The sequence below is a fragment of the Tenrec ecaudatus genome, chromosome 9 (genome assembly GCF_050624435.1).
Source record: "Tenrec ecaudatus isolate mTenEca1 chromosome 9, mTenEca1.hap1, whole genome shotgun sequence".
NCBI lineage: Eukaryota > Metazoa > Chordata > Mammalia > Afrosoricida > Tenrecidae > Tenrec > Tenrec ecaudatus.
The window spans coordinates 77,543,727-77,556,918 of record NC_134538.1 but is presented as its reverse complement, the minus strand read 5'-3'; the positions used below and the strand labels follow the sequence as shown (position 1 = coordinate 77,556,918).

The 13,192-nt window shown below is 40.8% G+C and overlaps 1 protein-coding gene across 2 annotated transcripts in view; it reads left to right on the top strand.

Annotated features, from left to right (window-relative positions):
• Positions 1-13,192, top strand: part of ZNRF2 (zinc and ring finger 2) — an 83,130-nt gene that overhangs the window by 12,187 nt on the left and 57,751 nt on the right. The gene's annotated exons all lie outside the window — the stretch shown is intronic.

The window sequence follows — 13,192 nt, the reverse complement described above, 5'->3', positions numbered from 1 at the left end:
ATGAAAGAGCAAGCACATTTAGTTCTGACCATTTCTTATGTCCTAATTTTTGCTTGAATTGTGCTTAGTCTTGTCAGTTCACTAATTTATCATATTACTGTACATGTGAGCTGAGGGGGAAAAAAGAACAACGAAGATGCACATCACTGGGCTGTTACATTTAATTTGTATCAAAGAGCCAGTTCTTGGTTTGAACAACAAATTCTATTCTTACTCTTGATTTTTATTTCATTAGTTCCACTTTTAGCTACATATTTATTCCTTTATCCATTTGTAAAGTTTGGTCTTTTCCTTGTGGGTTCATTTAAGTTTCATTCTGTTTTCATGAGCAGAATTTAAGGCAGTGATTAGATTACTCCACAGCACATAAAGCGACTTCTAGTTGCTTTGGAGACGTAGCATTCTCATTGTTCTTAAGGACATATTTTCCCATCTAAGTTAACTCTCTATCAAGGAATAATTTTGCTAACTGCATTATTCCCTCACTCCTGTGAATTACCTTAAAACATGCTTGTGTGGAATACAGACATGTATAGTTGAAGACATCGAGTTTTTGCTAGAACTTTAAAATATTAAATTAGAATATCAAACTAGATTATTAAAAGGCCAATATTTAGGGGGCATAAAACTTTCAGAAATACCCATTAGAGACAGTAAATATAATTGAAGGCTTGTTTCTAGAACGCTTCCTTGGGGTTTCTGAGTCTGTACATCTTTATGGGAGCATCTTTCTCCCTCGGAGTGACTGGTATAGGTGGGGGACATCTTTCTGTTTAAAACTTCATAATAAATAGGTTCATCGTACAAGAAAATGCAATCTTTAAAAAAAAACTCTCTATATATCTTCTTTCTTTCCTCTTAACCCACAGCTGCACCGTGAGAGAGGGATGTGGCGGTCTGCTTTCACAAAGATTAAAACCTTACGTGGCAGTTCTGCTCTGTCCTATTGGGTCACTGTGAGTTGGAATGAATAATAAGCAATGCGTCTTCATTTATTGTAATCATTGATTTCTGTTCCTTAAGATTAGCTTAGCCTGTTCTTGAACTTTGTATGAATGGGATCATGCAATGAGTGGACTCTTTGACACCTAGGGTCTGGGGTAGTTGTGATGAGCAGACAGAAATGAGAGGCCTTCTTTGTTTCCACTTCATGTTCTCTGTGCCTACCTCTTTCTTCACCCTGTTCCCTCTTCAGTCAGTCACACTGCTGTGTAATGTTGCACGCACTAACACTAAGAAGAAGACCCATATTTGACTAATGAGACTCAAACATGTAGACGTACTTTCAAAAGACAAATTTGACTAAAGTTTAACACTCAATTTATCCCTGTTCCGGCCCATTCATTCATTTCTAATTATCTAGCTGGCAAGGTCTTGGTGCGGTGTGTGTGTGTGGAAGGTGGTGGTGGTGATGGTATTAGGTGGCTGAGTCAGTTCCGATCCACAGTGACCCTGGACAACAGAATGAGTATAAAATGGATGATATTAACTGATTTAGGTGGGATTCACTAGATCACAGAGTGGAGTATAGTAGCAGGTTTATTTGCAGACTATAAATCCTCAAGAAAAAGAACAAAGTTCAAGGAAGTTTATTTTTAGGATGAGTGTTTCCAAGTATGGCAGAGGAATGTCAGAGGAATGTTAGAAAGAAGTAGCTGAACAAAGAGCCAAAACTTAGAAATTTGTTATGTTTTGGGTTTAGTAAAAAACAAAATAAAAATTGTAAACATTTGGTGGAAATAAGGTAACATGTGTGGTTTTTTTTAAAAAAAACTACCATGTATTTATGTCTTCTTCGTTGTCATCTATGAGCCCAGAAAACATCAATGGCTTGAAGATCATGTTAGCTTGTGAATGCCATTAGACTGTATTCTAAAATGACTGTGGGCACTAAGAGAAATGCCAGCCGAGGACAAAGGAACTAGAAAAGGGACTTTAATGGCAGTCGGATAGTGCAATAGAAGATGGAGTCCAGATCCACGAAAGGTGAGGACACAAGAGAAGGGTCTTCCACTGCAGCCCTCCTTCCATATTGTGGATTCAGGAAGGTGGTTTGGTGTCTTAGATAAGCCTGCTCTCAGCAAGTCCACAGAGAGGACCACATGGCCAGCCCCACTATGAGACATGACACCTCTCACTTGACGCATGGTCCTGCAGGGGACAGCACCGGCGACACAGTGTGGTAATTGCGCGCAACCTGGTCCCACCACACTGAGGCAAAGCACTGGGGGAGTGCAGCGGAACAGCAAGGGAATGGAGCGGCAAGGTCCCCAGGGAATGCTGAAAGAGGACTTTGGGGCCAGGGCATGGTGCCCCAACAGACTGGACTGGAAAGCACTTTTAAAGGCCAACAAACGATTCTTGAACTAACTACAGCTTTTCTTTCTTGTGTTTTGTTTTGTTCTTTGTCGGTGGTTTGTTGTTGTTTTGTTGTATATTGTTGCTTGGTTTTGCTCTGTATTGTTTTTGTGCATGTTTTCTCCGAAGGTCTGTCTAAATAAGATAGGCTGGATGAACAATCAGGAGGAGAAAACAACGGGACTGACAGCTCCCTGGGGAATGGGGGCATGGGATAGGGGGAAGTGGGGGGAAAGGGCGTGGTGTTAAACCCAGGGACAAGAGAACAAGTGATCCAAATTGGTAGTGAGGTGGGTGTGGGAGGCCTGGTAGGGCATGATCAAGGGTAATGTAACAAAGAGGTATTGCTGAAACCCTGGTGGGGCCTGAGCATGATAGTGGGACAGGAGGAAAGTCAAGGGATATAGAGGAAAGAGTTAGGAGGCAAAGGGCATTTATAGAGGTCTAGATAAAGACATGTACATATGCAAATATATTTGCATATGAGGATGGGGAAATAGATCTCTGTGCCTATATTTATAGGATTGGTATTAAGGTAGCAGAAGGACATTGGGCCTCCACTCAAGTACTCCCTCAATGCAAGAGTACTGTTAAATTGGCATTCTATGATACCTTCCCGACAACTGCTGAAGACAAAGTGGGTGAATAAGTAAATGTGGTGAAGAAAGGTGATGGTGCCCAGCTATCAAAAGAGATAACATCTGGGGTCTTAAAAGCTTGAGGGTGAACAAGCGGCCATCTAGCTCAGAAGCAACAAAGCCCACATGGAAGAACACACCAACCTGTGTGATCACGAGGTTCCAAAGGGATCAGTTATCAGGCATCAAAGAACAAAAAAAATCCTGTCATTGGGTGCACACCTCCATGAGTTGATAGCTGAGGACAAATGCGTGCATAAGCAAATATGGTGAAGAAAGGTGATGGTGCCCGGCTATCAAAAGGTGTATAGTGTCTGGGGTCTTAAAGGCTTGAAGGTAAACAAGCGGCCATCTAGCTCAGAAGAAACAAAACCCACATGGAGGAAGCACACCAACCTGTGTGATAATGAGGTGTCGAAGGGATCAGGTATAAGGCATCATCAGAACAAAAAAAGTTTTACCATAGTGAATGAGGTGGGGAGTGCGGAGTGGAGACCCAAAGCCCATTTGTCAGCCACCGGAGATCCCCTTGCAGAGGGGTCTAGGGGAAGAGATGAGCCAGTCAAGGTGCGATATAGCACGGATGAAAAATTACAACTTTCCTCCAGTTCCTAAATGCTTCCTGTCACTCACCCCCCACTATCATGATCGGAATTCTACCTTACAAGTCTGGCTAGACCAGAGGATGTACACTGGTACAGATAGGAACTGGAAACACAGAGAATCCAGGCTGTATGATCCCTTCAGGACCAGGGGTGTGAGTGGCGATACTGGGAGGGTAAAGGGAGGGTGGGTTGGAAAGAGGGAACCGATAACAAGGATCTACATGTGACCTCCCTGGGAGATGGACAACAGAAAAGGGGGTGAAGGGAAATGCCGGATAGGGTAAGATATGACCAAATAATAATTTATAATTTGTCAGGGGCTCATGATGGAGGGGGGAGTGGGGATGGAGGGGAAAAAAAGGACCTGATGCCAAGGGCTTAAAAGTGGAGAGCAAATGTTTTGAGAATGATGAGGGCAATGAATGTACAAATGTGCTTTACACAGTTGATGTACATGTGGATTGTGATAAGAGTTGTATGAGCCCCTAATAAAACGATTAAAAAAAAGAAAACAAAACAACAGCAAAAAAATGTCAGAAAAAAAAGGATAATCCTGCTCTCCTTATTTGCAGATTCCCTTAATATTTTTGAGAAAGGCAGAGTGTTGTTTATAAAGCTGTGAAATGGACTTAAAATCCCTGAGGAATCGTTAACTGCTTTTACTTTTGATAGACTAAGTTTTTTTCGAAGAGGTCAGTCACTAACTTGTTTTACGACCTTCAACTGTCATTTCCTTGGGCTTCCATTTCCACAGTACAGTAGAGAATAATGAAGTTTTAAAATTTCATGTTTGATACCCTCTTACTTGAATTTGAATTTGAGTTTCACCAATGTAGGCAAAATCTCATTATAGCAAATTCCAAAAAGGTAATTAAGTTCATTGTATGAGAACAAATGATGAGCGCGGGAGCAAATGAATGGGGAGGACGAGAGAGTGGAGCACATCCTGGCCCACCAGGCCTGGGGGACGAGATACCTGCTCCGACAGCCAATGCAGAGTGGACCATATGGCAGATTCCCCCTCTGAAACACGATATTCCTCGCTGACCCATGGCCCTATGGGGCACAGCATTGACCCAGTCTGACCCTGCGACATGGAGGCAAAACACTATAAGCGTGCGGCAGAGCAGGGAGTTCCCAAGGGAGTGCAAAGGATAGACTCTGGGGCCAGAGCCTGTTACCCCATCAGACTTGACTGGAGGACACGCCTAGAGGTCAAAAATCAGACCTTGATCTATTTACAGGTTTTTCTTTTATTTTTAATTTTCAATTTTTTCTTTTAATTTATTCTTTTCTGGGTCATTGGTTTTCTTTTTTGTTGTCACCCTTGTGTTCTCTTTTGTTGCTTTGTCTTGCTATGCCTTGTTCTTTGGTGCATATTTTTATGCAGATCTAGATAAGATATTCTGGATGAATAGTCTGGAGGAAAAAACAATGGAACCAATGGTTGGGGGGGTTCGTGCATGGGAGAGGGAGGAGGGAGGGGGCAAGGAGGTGGTGTTGACCAATCCAGGGACAAGGGAGCAACAGGTGATCCAAAATTAGTGGCAGGGAGGGTGTGAGAGGCCTGGTAGGGCTTGATCAAGGGCAATATATATAGTATTAAGGCAGCAGATGGCCATTGGACCTCTACTTAAGTACTTAATGCAAGAACACTTCGTTCTATTAAATTGGCATTCCATGATGGCACACCTTCCCGTTATGATTGCTGAAGACAAATATGTGCATAAGTAAATGTGAAGAAAGCTGATGGTGCCTGGCTATCAAAAGATATAGTGGTTGGGGTCTTAAAGGCTTGCAGGTAAACAAGCAGCCATCTAGCTCAGAAGCGACAAAGCCCACAAGGTAGGAGCACACAAAACCTGTGTGACCACGAGCTGTCGAAGGGATCAGATATCAGACATCAAAGAACAAGATATCATATCATTGTAAATGCGGGTGAGTGCAGAGTGGAGACCCAAAGCCCATCTGTAGGCAACTAGACACCCCTTACAGAAGTGCCATGGAGAGGAGACGAGACGAGCCAGTTGGTGCAGGGTATCAACGATGAAACATGCAACTTTCCTCTAGTTCCTAAATGCTGCCCCTGCCCCCCCCCCCCCCCAGTATCACAATCCCAACTCTACCTTACAAATATGGCTAGACCAGAGGATGTACATTGGTACCAATAGGAACTGGGAACACAGGGCATCCAGGACAGATGATCCCTTCAGGACCAGTGGTGAGAGTGGCAATACCTGGAGAGTGGAGGGAAGGTGGGGTAGAAAGGGGGAACCAATTACAAGGACCTACATATAACCTCCTCCCTGGGGGATGGACAACAGAAAAGTGGGTGAAGGGGGACGTCGGACAGTGTAAGATATGACAAAATAATTATAAATTATCAAGGGTTCATGAGGGAGGGGGGAGTGTGCAGAGAGGGGGGAATATGAGCTGATATGAAGGACTCAAGCAGAAAGAAAACATTTTGAGAATGATGATGGCAACAAATGTACAAATGTGCTTGACATGATGTATGTATGTATGTATGGATTGTGATAAGAATTGTACGAGCGCCCAATAAAATGATTTGAAAAAAAATAGCTCACCACTCCTCTGAGAAGGGTGAAACTCTTGAAGGAGCAGCAGTCACCTCCAAGTATCGACGAGTGTCCTTAGGGCTCCCTTTCCTGGGCAAAAGGACATTTCTCTAGGCTGATGACATCATTTGTTCCCCCTTTTTTAAAAATCATTTTATTGGGGGCTCATTCAACTCTTATCACAATCCATATGTACATCAATTGTATAAAGCACATTTGTACATTGTCATCATTCTCAAAACATTTGCTCTCTACTTAAGCTCCCTCATGAACCCTTGATAATTTATAAATTATTATTTTGTCATATCTTCACTGTCCGATGTCTCCACCCACTTTTCTGTTGTCCGCCCTCCAGGTAGGAGGTTATATGTAGATCCCTGTAATCTCTTCCCCCATTCTACCCCACCCTCTCTACCCTCCAGGTATTGCCACTCTCACCACTGGTTCTGAAGGGATCATCCACCCTGTATTCCCTATGTTGCCAGTACAATAGGTCTTTAGATTTCTGGGCTCCGTCCATGGGTATTGATAAGTAAAATGAAATCCTTAACAATCTCAGTCTTTTCTCCATTTACTATGATGTTGTTTATTTGTCCAGTTTGGAGGGTTTTTTATAATTACCATTTATGCTGGCATGAAGGTAATTGATGACATTCATAAATCCATAAATGTATGTCCCTACAATCCTGAATGACGACATTCATTCATACATGAAGAAAAGAAGAGATCATTAAAAAGACAAGAAGGGAACAGGACCACAATGGATGTCAAGAAGACTGAAGCTTGCTTCTGAAAGTAGATTAGCTAAAGGGAAAGGAAGAAATGATGAAATAAAGTTGTTGAGCAGAAGATTTCAAAGGCCAGCTGGAAATGTACAAAGACGAGAAGTTAGAACAATTAGGGATAAGCATGCTTGGCATTTCTTAAACAGAAGAATAGAAGCAAAAAGTCAAGCCTCAAGTTATAGTGCTAGAAGGTTCCACAGGCAAAATATTGAATGATGTAGGAAGCATTAAACAAAGATGGAGGAAATGTGGTCACTTTTTCAAAAAGAAATTGGTCAACATTCAACCATTTCAGGAGGTAGTGTGTGATCAAGAACTGATAGCATTGAAAGAAGGAGTCCAAGTTGCACTGAAGGCATTGGCCAAAGAACAAGGCCCCAGGACTTTATGGATTCCCAAATGAAATGCTTCAGGAAACAGATGCAGTGCTGGGATTACTTAGTTCCGTGTGCCATGGATTTGGAAGGCAGCCTCCTGGCCAACTGACAGGAAGAGATTCATATTTGTGCCCATTCCAAAGAACGATTAACCAGCAGAATGCAGAAATCATGGAACAGTATCACTAATATCTCAAGGTAAGCTGCGGGAGTACCAACCACAAGGTCAGAAATTCAAACCACATGCCCGCTCCACAGGAGAAAGATGGAGATGTAAACCTTGTAAACAAGATTTATCACTTCAAAAACCCTGTGTCAGAGTCATCTCATTGGCAATAGGTTTAGTTTTATTGTTGGTATGACCAAACTCATTGCCATTGAGTTGATGCAGACTTACTGTGACCCGGTAGGACAGACCAGAACACTGCCCTGTGGGTTTCTGAGGCTGTTAGCATAACCTCTACATCCTCAGGGCTCTCCATCCGTATTATGAGCACATAAGATTTTGCTGAAGATGATTCAAGTACATTTGCAGCAGTGCTTCAACAAGGAACTTCCAGAAATTCAAAATGGATTCAGAAGATGATGAGAGAGCTCATTGCAGACATCGGAGGATCTTGACTGACAACAAAGAGCCCCAGAAGCGTTCTTGCTTATCTTTTCTTGGTTGTGCAAAGACCATCTCCTGTGTGGAGCATAACAAAGTATGGGTAGTTTTGAGGAGATGGAGAATTCCAGAAAAATGAAGTGTGCTCATGTGGAACAGGTACTAAGACTGAGAGGCAGCTGTTTGAACAGAACAAGGAGATACTAAATGGTCGAAACATTAAGAAAAGATGTGTTAGCATTGTATCCTTTTACTGTATTAATTTAATCTGTATGCAGGTAATCCAAGATGTTAGACTATACGACGAAGTATGGGGCATCAGGGTTGTAGGCACACATTTACAACCTGTGAAAATGCAGATGACAGAGCTTTTGATGAAAGCAAAGTGATTTGAGCATTTACTAATGAAGACCAAAGGTTTCAGTCTTCAATATATATTACATCTCAGTAAAAAGAAAACAGAATTTTAAAATGGAGAAAATAATCACGCTTATCAAAGAATTCATTTTACTTTGAACCACAATCAGTGCCCCTAGTAGCAGCAGTCAAGAAACCAAAGGACATAGTGCATTCTGCAAACTTGCTGTAAAAGTCTTACAAGCAAAGGGCTCGCTTTGAGAAGACTAAGATATAGCAACCTAAGGCATAGTATTTCCAGTGACTTCATATGCATAAGCAAGAGTGAAGAATTGATACCTTTGAATTGCATTGTTGGCAAAGAATATTAAATACTCCATGGATTACCAGAAGAAGTAACAAATTGCTGTTGGAAGAAATACAACTAGGATGCTTCTCAGAAGTGATTCTGGTGAAATGTCATCTTACATACTTTGGCCATGTTCTCAGAAAAGGTCAGTCTCTATCGAAGGTCATCATTACACTTGGCTGGTAAAGCAGCAGGTTGGAAAAGTTGAGAAAGCCCCTCAATAAGATGGATTGGTACAATGGCTGCATCAGTAGGCTCCACCGTAGGAACAATTGTGAGGATGGCACAGGACTGGAGAGTGGTTAATTTTTTTAAAAATTTCTCAACAAAGCCTCTTTATTTTCTTTGCGAGATCATATTTAGATACAATCAGACATTCCCCATGCAGTTTACCCAGCCCTTGGTTGGTGAAGTCTTTCTTCTTGGCTCATTTTTTTTCTTTCTAAAAGCATTTTATTGGGTGCTCGTACAACTCATATCACAAGCCATACGTCCATCTATTGTGTCAAGCACATTTATACATATCCTGTAAATATTTGCTTTCTACTTGAGCAATTGGTATCAGCTCCTTGTTTTTACCCCTCCCTTCCCTACCCTTCCTCCCTCACGAACCCTTGATAATTTATAAATTATTATTATTTTGTTATGCAAAGCTTCACTATGATTAAAAACAGACTTGAAGAAACATAACAATATACTGAAGTCTGTAGCATTGATATTTCGAGTTTAGTGCTTGTTCGTGCATTTTTATAAAGAAAAAATACATATAATCCCTTATTACCCAAATTCAACATTTAGCAAGATTGTTCTCTTCACTCCCATTTGCATTTTTCCCATCCCTTTATTCCTTGAAATATTATAAAGCAAATCCCAGGCATGCCATAATGCTATGAACACAAGTCATTTAATGTTAATGGCTTTTATCCCATTTTAAAATTTTCAAAGGCTTTTACATTATTCATTGACAACAATAAAGATATTACATGCTAATTCTTTTGTAATTTTTTAATAACGTGTGAGGAAAAGGTCCAATTTGATTTTTATCCCCCTATTAGGATAGTTTGTTCTAGCACCATTTCTGAAAAGCAGTTCCACTGCAGTAGCCCTCTGCCCCAGAGGCTCAGGTCCTCAGAGTATGGTCCTTGGGTGACCAGGAACTTGCTGTACAGATTATTGGGCCAATCCTAGATGGGCCGCAGCGGTCTGTGTTTGATTCAGTCCTCCAGGTAGTCCAGATTAATGCTGTCTGAGAATTCTAGTTTCGGTTCTTGTACACTGCCTAGGGAATTAGTTCAGGCTGCAGAATTAACAGGATCTCTAATGGTCCCACACTTTCAGTGGTGGCTTCTCTGCTTTCTCCTTGCCAAGTGTCAAGGCTCAATAAGTTTTCCTTGATTGTGCGTATTGCATGGTGGTTGAGGAGAGATAGCCCTTGAAGGCATCGTATCTCAAGGTAATCATCAGCTGTCCTCCAGTCAGGTGTGATTTGTGAGACCCTTCACGTGGTTGCCCACGAACAAGCCCTGGGGTGGTATAGTGGGTACCAGTTGAACTGCTAATGGAAAGTTCAAAACTGCCAGCTGCTCCTCGGGAGAAAGACAAGGCTTTCTCTGCCCCCTTGAAAACTGACAGTCTCAGAAACCACCCCCAAGGGGCAGTTCTACCCCATCCTATAGATTTGTCATGAGTCTCCAGTTGCCCGGATGGCCATGAGTTTGAGTTCAGTGTTGTAGAGTGGAACTGCACTCCATAGGGTTTTTGTGTCTGTGACCTTTGGGAAGCAGATCACCAGGCTCTTCTTTAGAGATCCATCTGGGGAGAGGGGAGTTTGAACCACCAACCTCTCAGTGGCCAAGCATTTAACCTCTTGTGTCACCTAGGGAGTCCAGTTCTTGGCAGAAGTCTAACAGCTGTTGTTGATTTTACTGAGGAATTTTTTTTCTTAGCCTTTTTTTTCTGTTCCTGGCTTTAGAATTCTTAGGTTTCTTGCCAGTCGATTAACCTTTTTTATTTTTTTAACTCTGGAATTTGAGTTATTTCCATTAGGAAGGCTGGTCCAAGTACATATTCTACTGGAACAGCATTCTCTATTAATTTGAATGGATTTGGCCAGATTGCTTTCTAGGGAAATGGGGAAAAAGTTGTAATGCAGTAGCATTTTCCTGTCCTGTTACTGTAAATCATGGAGCCCCGGGAGTATAGTAGTTATGTGCTACTAATTGAAAGGTCAGTAGTTTGAAACTACCAGCCATACCTTGGGAGAAAGATGAGGCAGGCTTTCTACTTCTATTAAGAGTTACAGTCTTGGAAACACTCAGGGCAACTTTTCCTTGACCTGTGGGGTCGCTAAAAGTTGGAAATGACTTTGGCAGTGCGTACGTATTGCAAATCATATAGCTTATAAATGATATTGTTGTAAATTGTTTTGGTCTTTTAGGAAACCAAAAAATTAGCTCAGGGTCTATGAGGGAGGGGGGAATCTGTGAAGGAGGGGGGAAATGAGGAGCTGATACTAAGGGCTCAAGTAGAAAGCAAATGTTTTGAGAATGATGATGGCAACAAATGTACAAATGTACTTGACACAATGGATGGATGTATAAATTGTGATAAGAATTGTACAAGTCCCCAATAAAATGATTTTAAAAATCTAGAAAGCTTAGGCCCACAAGGACATGGGATGGAGGAAGTAAGTGTTTGCTGCAAACATCGGTGTCCTTGCTTTCACTTTTCTGTGCTGAAGACGGGGACCAGTGGGGGTCGGGGCGGGTCAGTGGATAGTTTGTTTCAGGTCATGGCTTGGGGTGTGGATTAAATTGCAGGAATGGAAATAAAGATGAAACTTGGGAGACTTAATGGGATTCAGGAGGAAGAATTGAGAGAGCCGATTAATTAAAATATTGCAACTGTTTCCCTGCCAATTCACCAAGTAGTAACAGGAAAATAAACAAAGGAGTGCGCCGAATTTTAAAATGGTGCTTCCTGCAGCTGATTCTCAAAACTGTAGGACTTTGGCAAGCCAGTTGTTAAGTACAGCCATCATTAAAATGTAAAGTGTGTAATCTTACGCATGTTGTGTTTTAAAACATAGCTAGTATTAAAAACTTACAAGTTTCTTAGTTATTTTTTTACATTTTAATATTTATTCTGGAGGTTGTCAACATGTGTTATGATTCTGTGATAGATACTCTCTGCCTAATAATGCACTGCTGTGCATGTCTTCCCAGTTTTGTCGCTCTGGTGTCATTGGTAATGTGGAGTCAGACGGGCTGGAACTATGTGTGTTTAATCCAGGAAAATGATCAAGTACTATAAGAAAGGACCCCTGGCCCCTCTTTGGAGAGCAATTGTTGTAATATTTGGCAAAATTTCACTAGGTATAACATTTTACCGTTTCAGATACTAAATGCCTTTCATCTCTAAATACAATCTTTTTTTTTTTTTCAGTGTTAGGTATCCCCAACTTTTAAAAACCATGTTTCTTAGGGAAATAGGGAACTCTTTATGCTAGTTTTACTCAGGTGTTTTTTGAAGACATGTTAAGCTGAAAACAAAGGTCTGGACTGTTTATTTAGCTTTCAAAATGTGTGGACTCTGTAAAGTTGTTTTTCCTAGTTTTAAAAATGTTGTTTGTTCAAGATATCTTTGGAAAACATTTCTTTACAACATTACCACTGAAATTTATTCTTTTTGTAAGCCATTAATATAAAATTGATTGAGTTCCTTTTAACAAAAAGACAGGGCTTGCCTCTTTGTAACATGGGCATATTGTGTGTGTCTGTGTTTTAATTCTTATAGCAGTGTTCTAGATAGAGTTGACCAGTTAACATTAGTAAACATTATTTCAGTAGTACTTTTACTGTGACTACTTATTTATTTATTCATTCATCCACTTATTTGTTTATTTTAGTGACGTTAAAAGTATTCATTGTTTTTCATTTCTTCTGTACTTAGGATTTTTATATTCTTAGCAAATCAATGAATTGGGATGTTTTCCTTAAAGCTTAGTTGCTAATTTGGTTACGTTTATCTCATATTTCCCGCACTTAACAGGAACAAGAAAATATGACAAAAACATTAAAATATTATTCATCTATTTGTATAGTACAGTGGTTGAGATTTTTGGATCTGTAGTGGGTGGAACCTTTTGACTGGTTAAAAATTTTGTTTACCAAGTCAGCTCTCTAAATATTAAAGTAGAAGTAACTGACCATCTATCTTACTCAGTGGTTCCCAGACCACATGAAGCAATATTGCACCTATTAGTAAGGTGCCTAGCTTATTTTAAAACCTATTGCATTCAGTCTAGTTCTGACGTTTTGTAAACTTACAGGACAGACTAGCGTTTCCACAGCTGTGCTCCTTGTAGAAGCAGACTGTCACATCTTTCCCCACTTACGACCTTTTTGGTTAGCAGCCGAGCACTTACCTACTGTGACAACAGACCCCTTGGTTTATAGTAAAGCTGTCTATAAATGTGAACCAACCTTATTGTCAAAATAATAAATTATTCTCTGCAAGTTGCTGAAAATGTTGCATA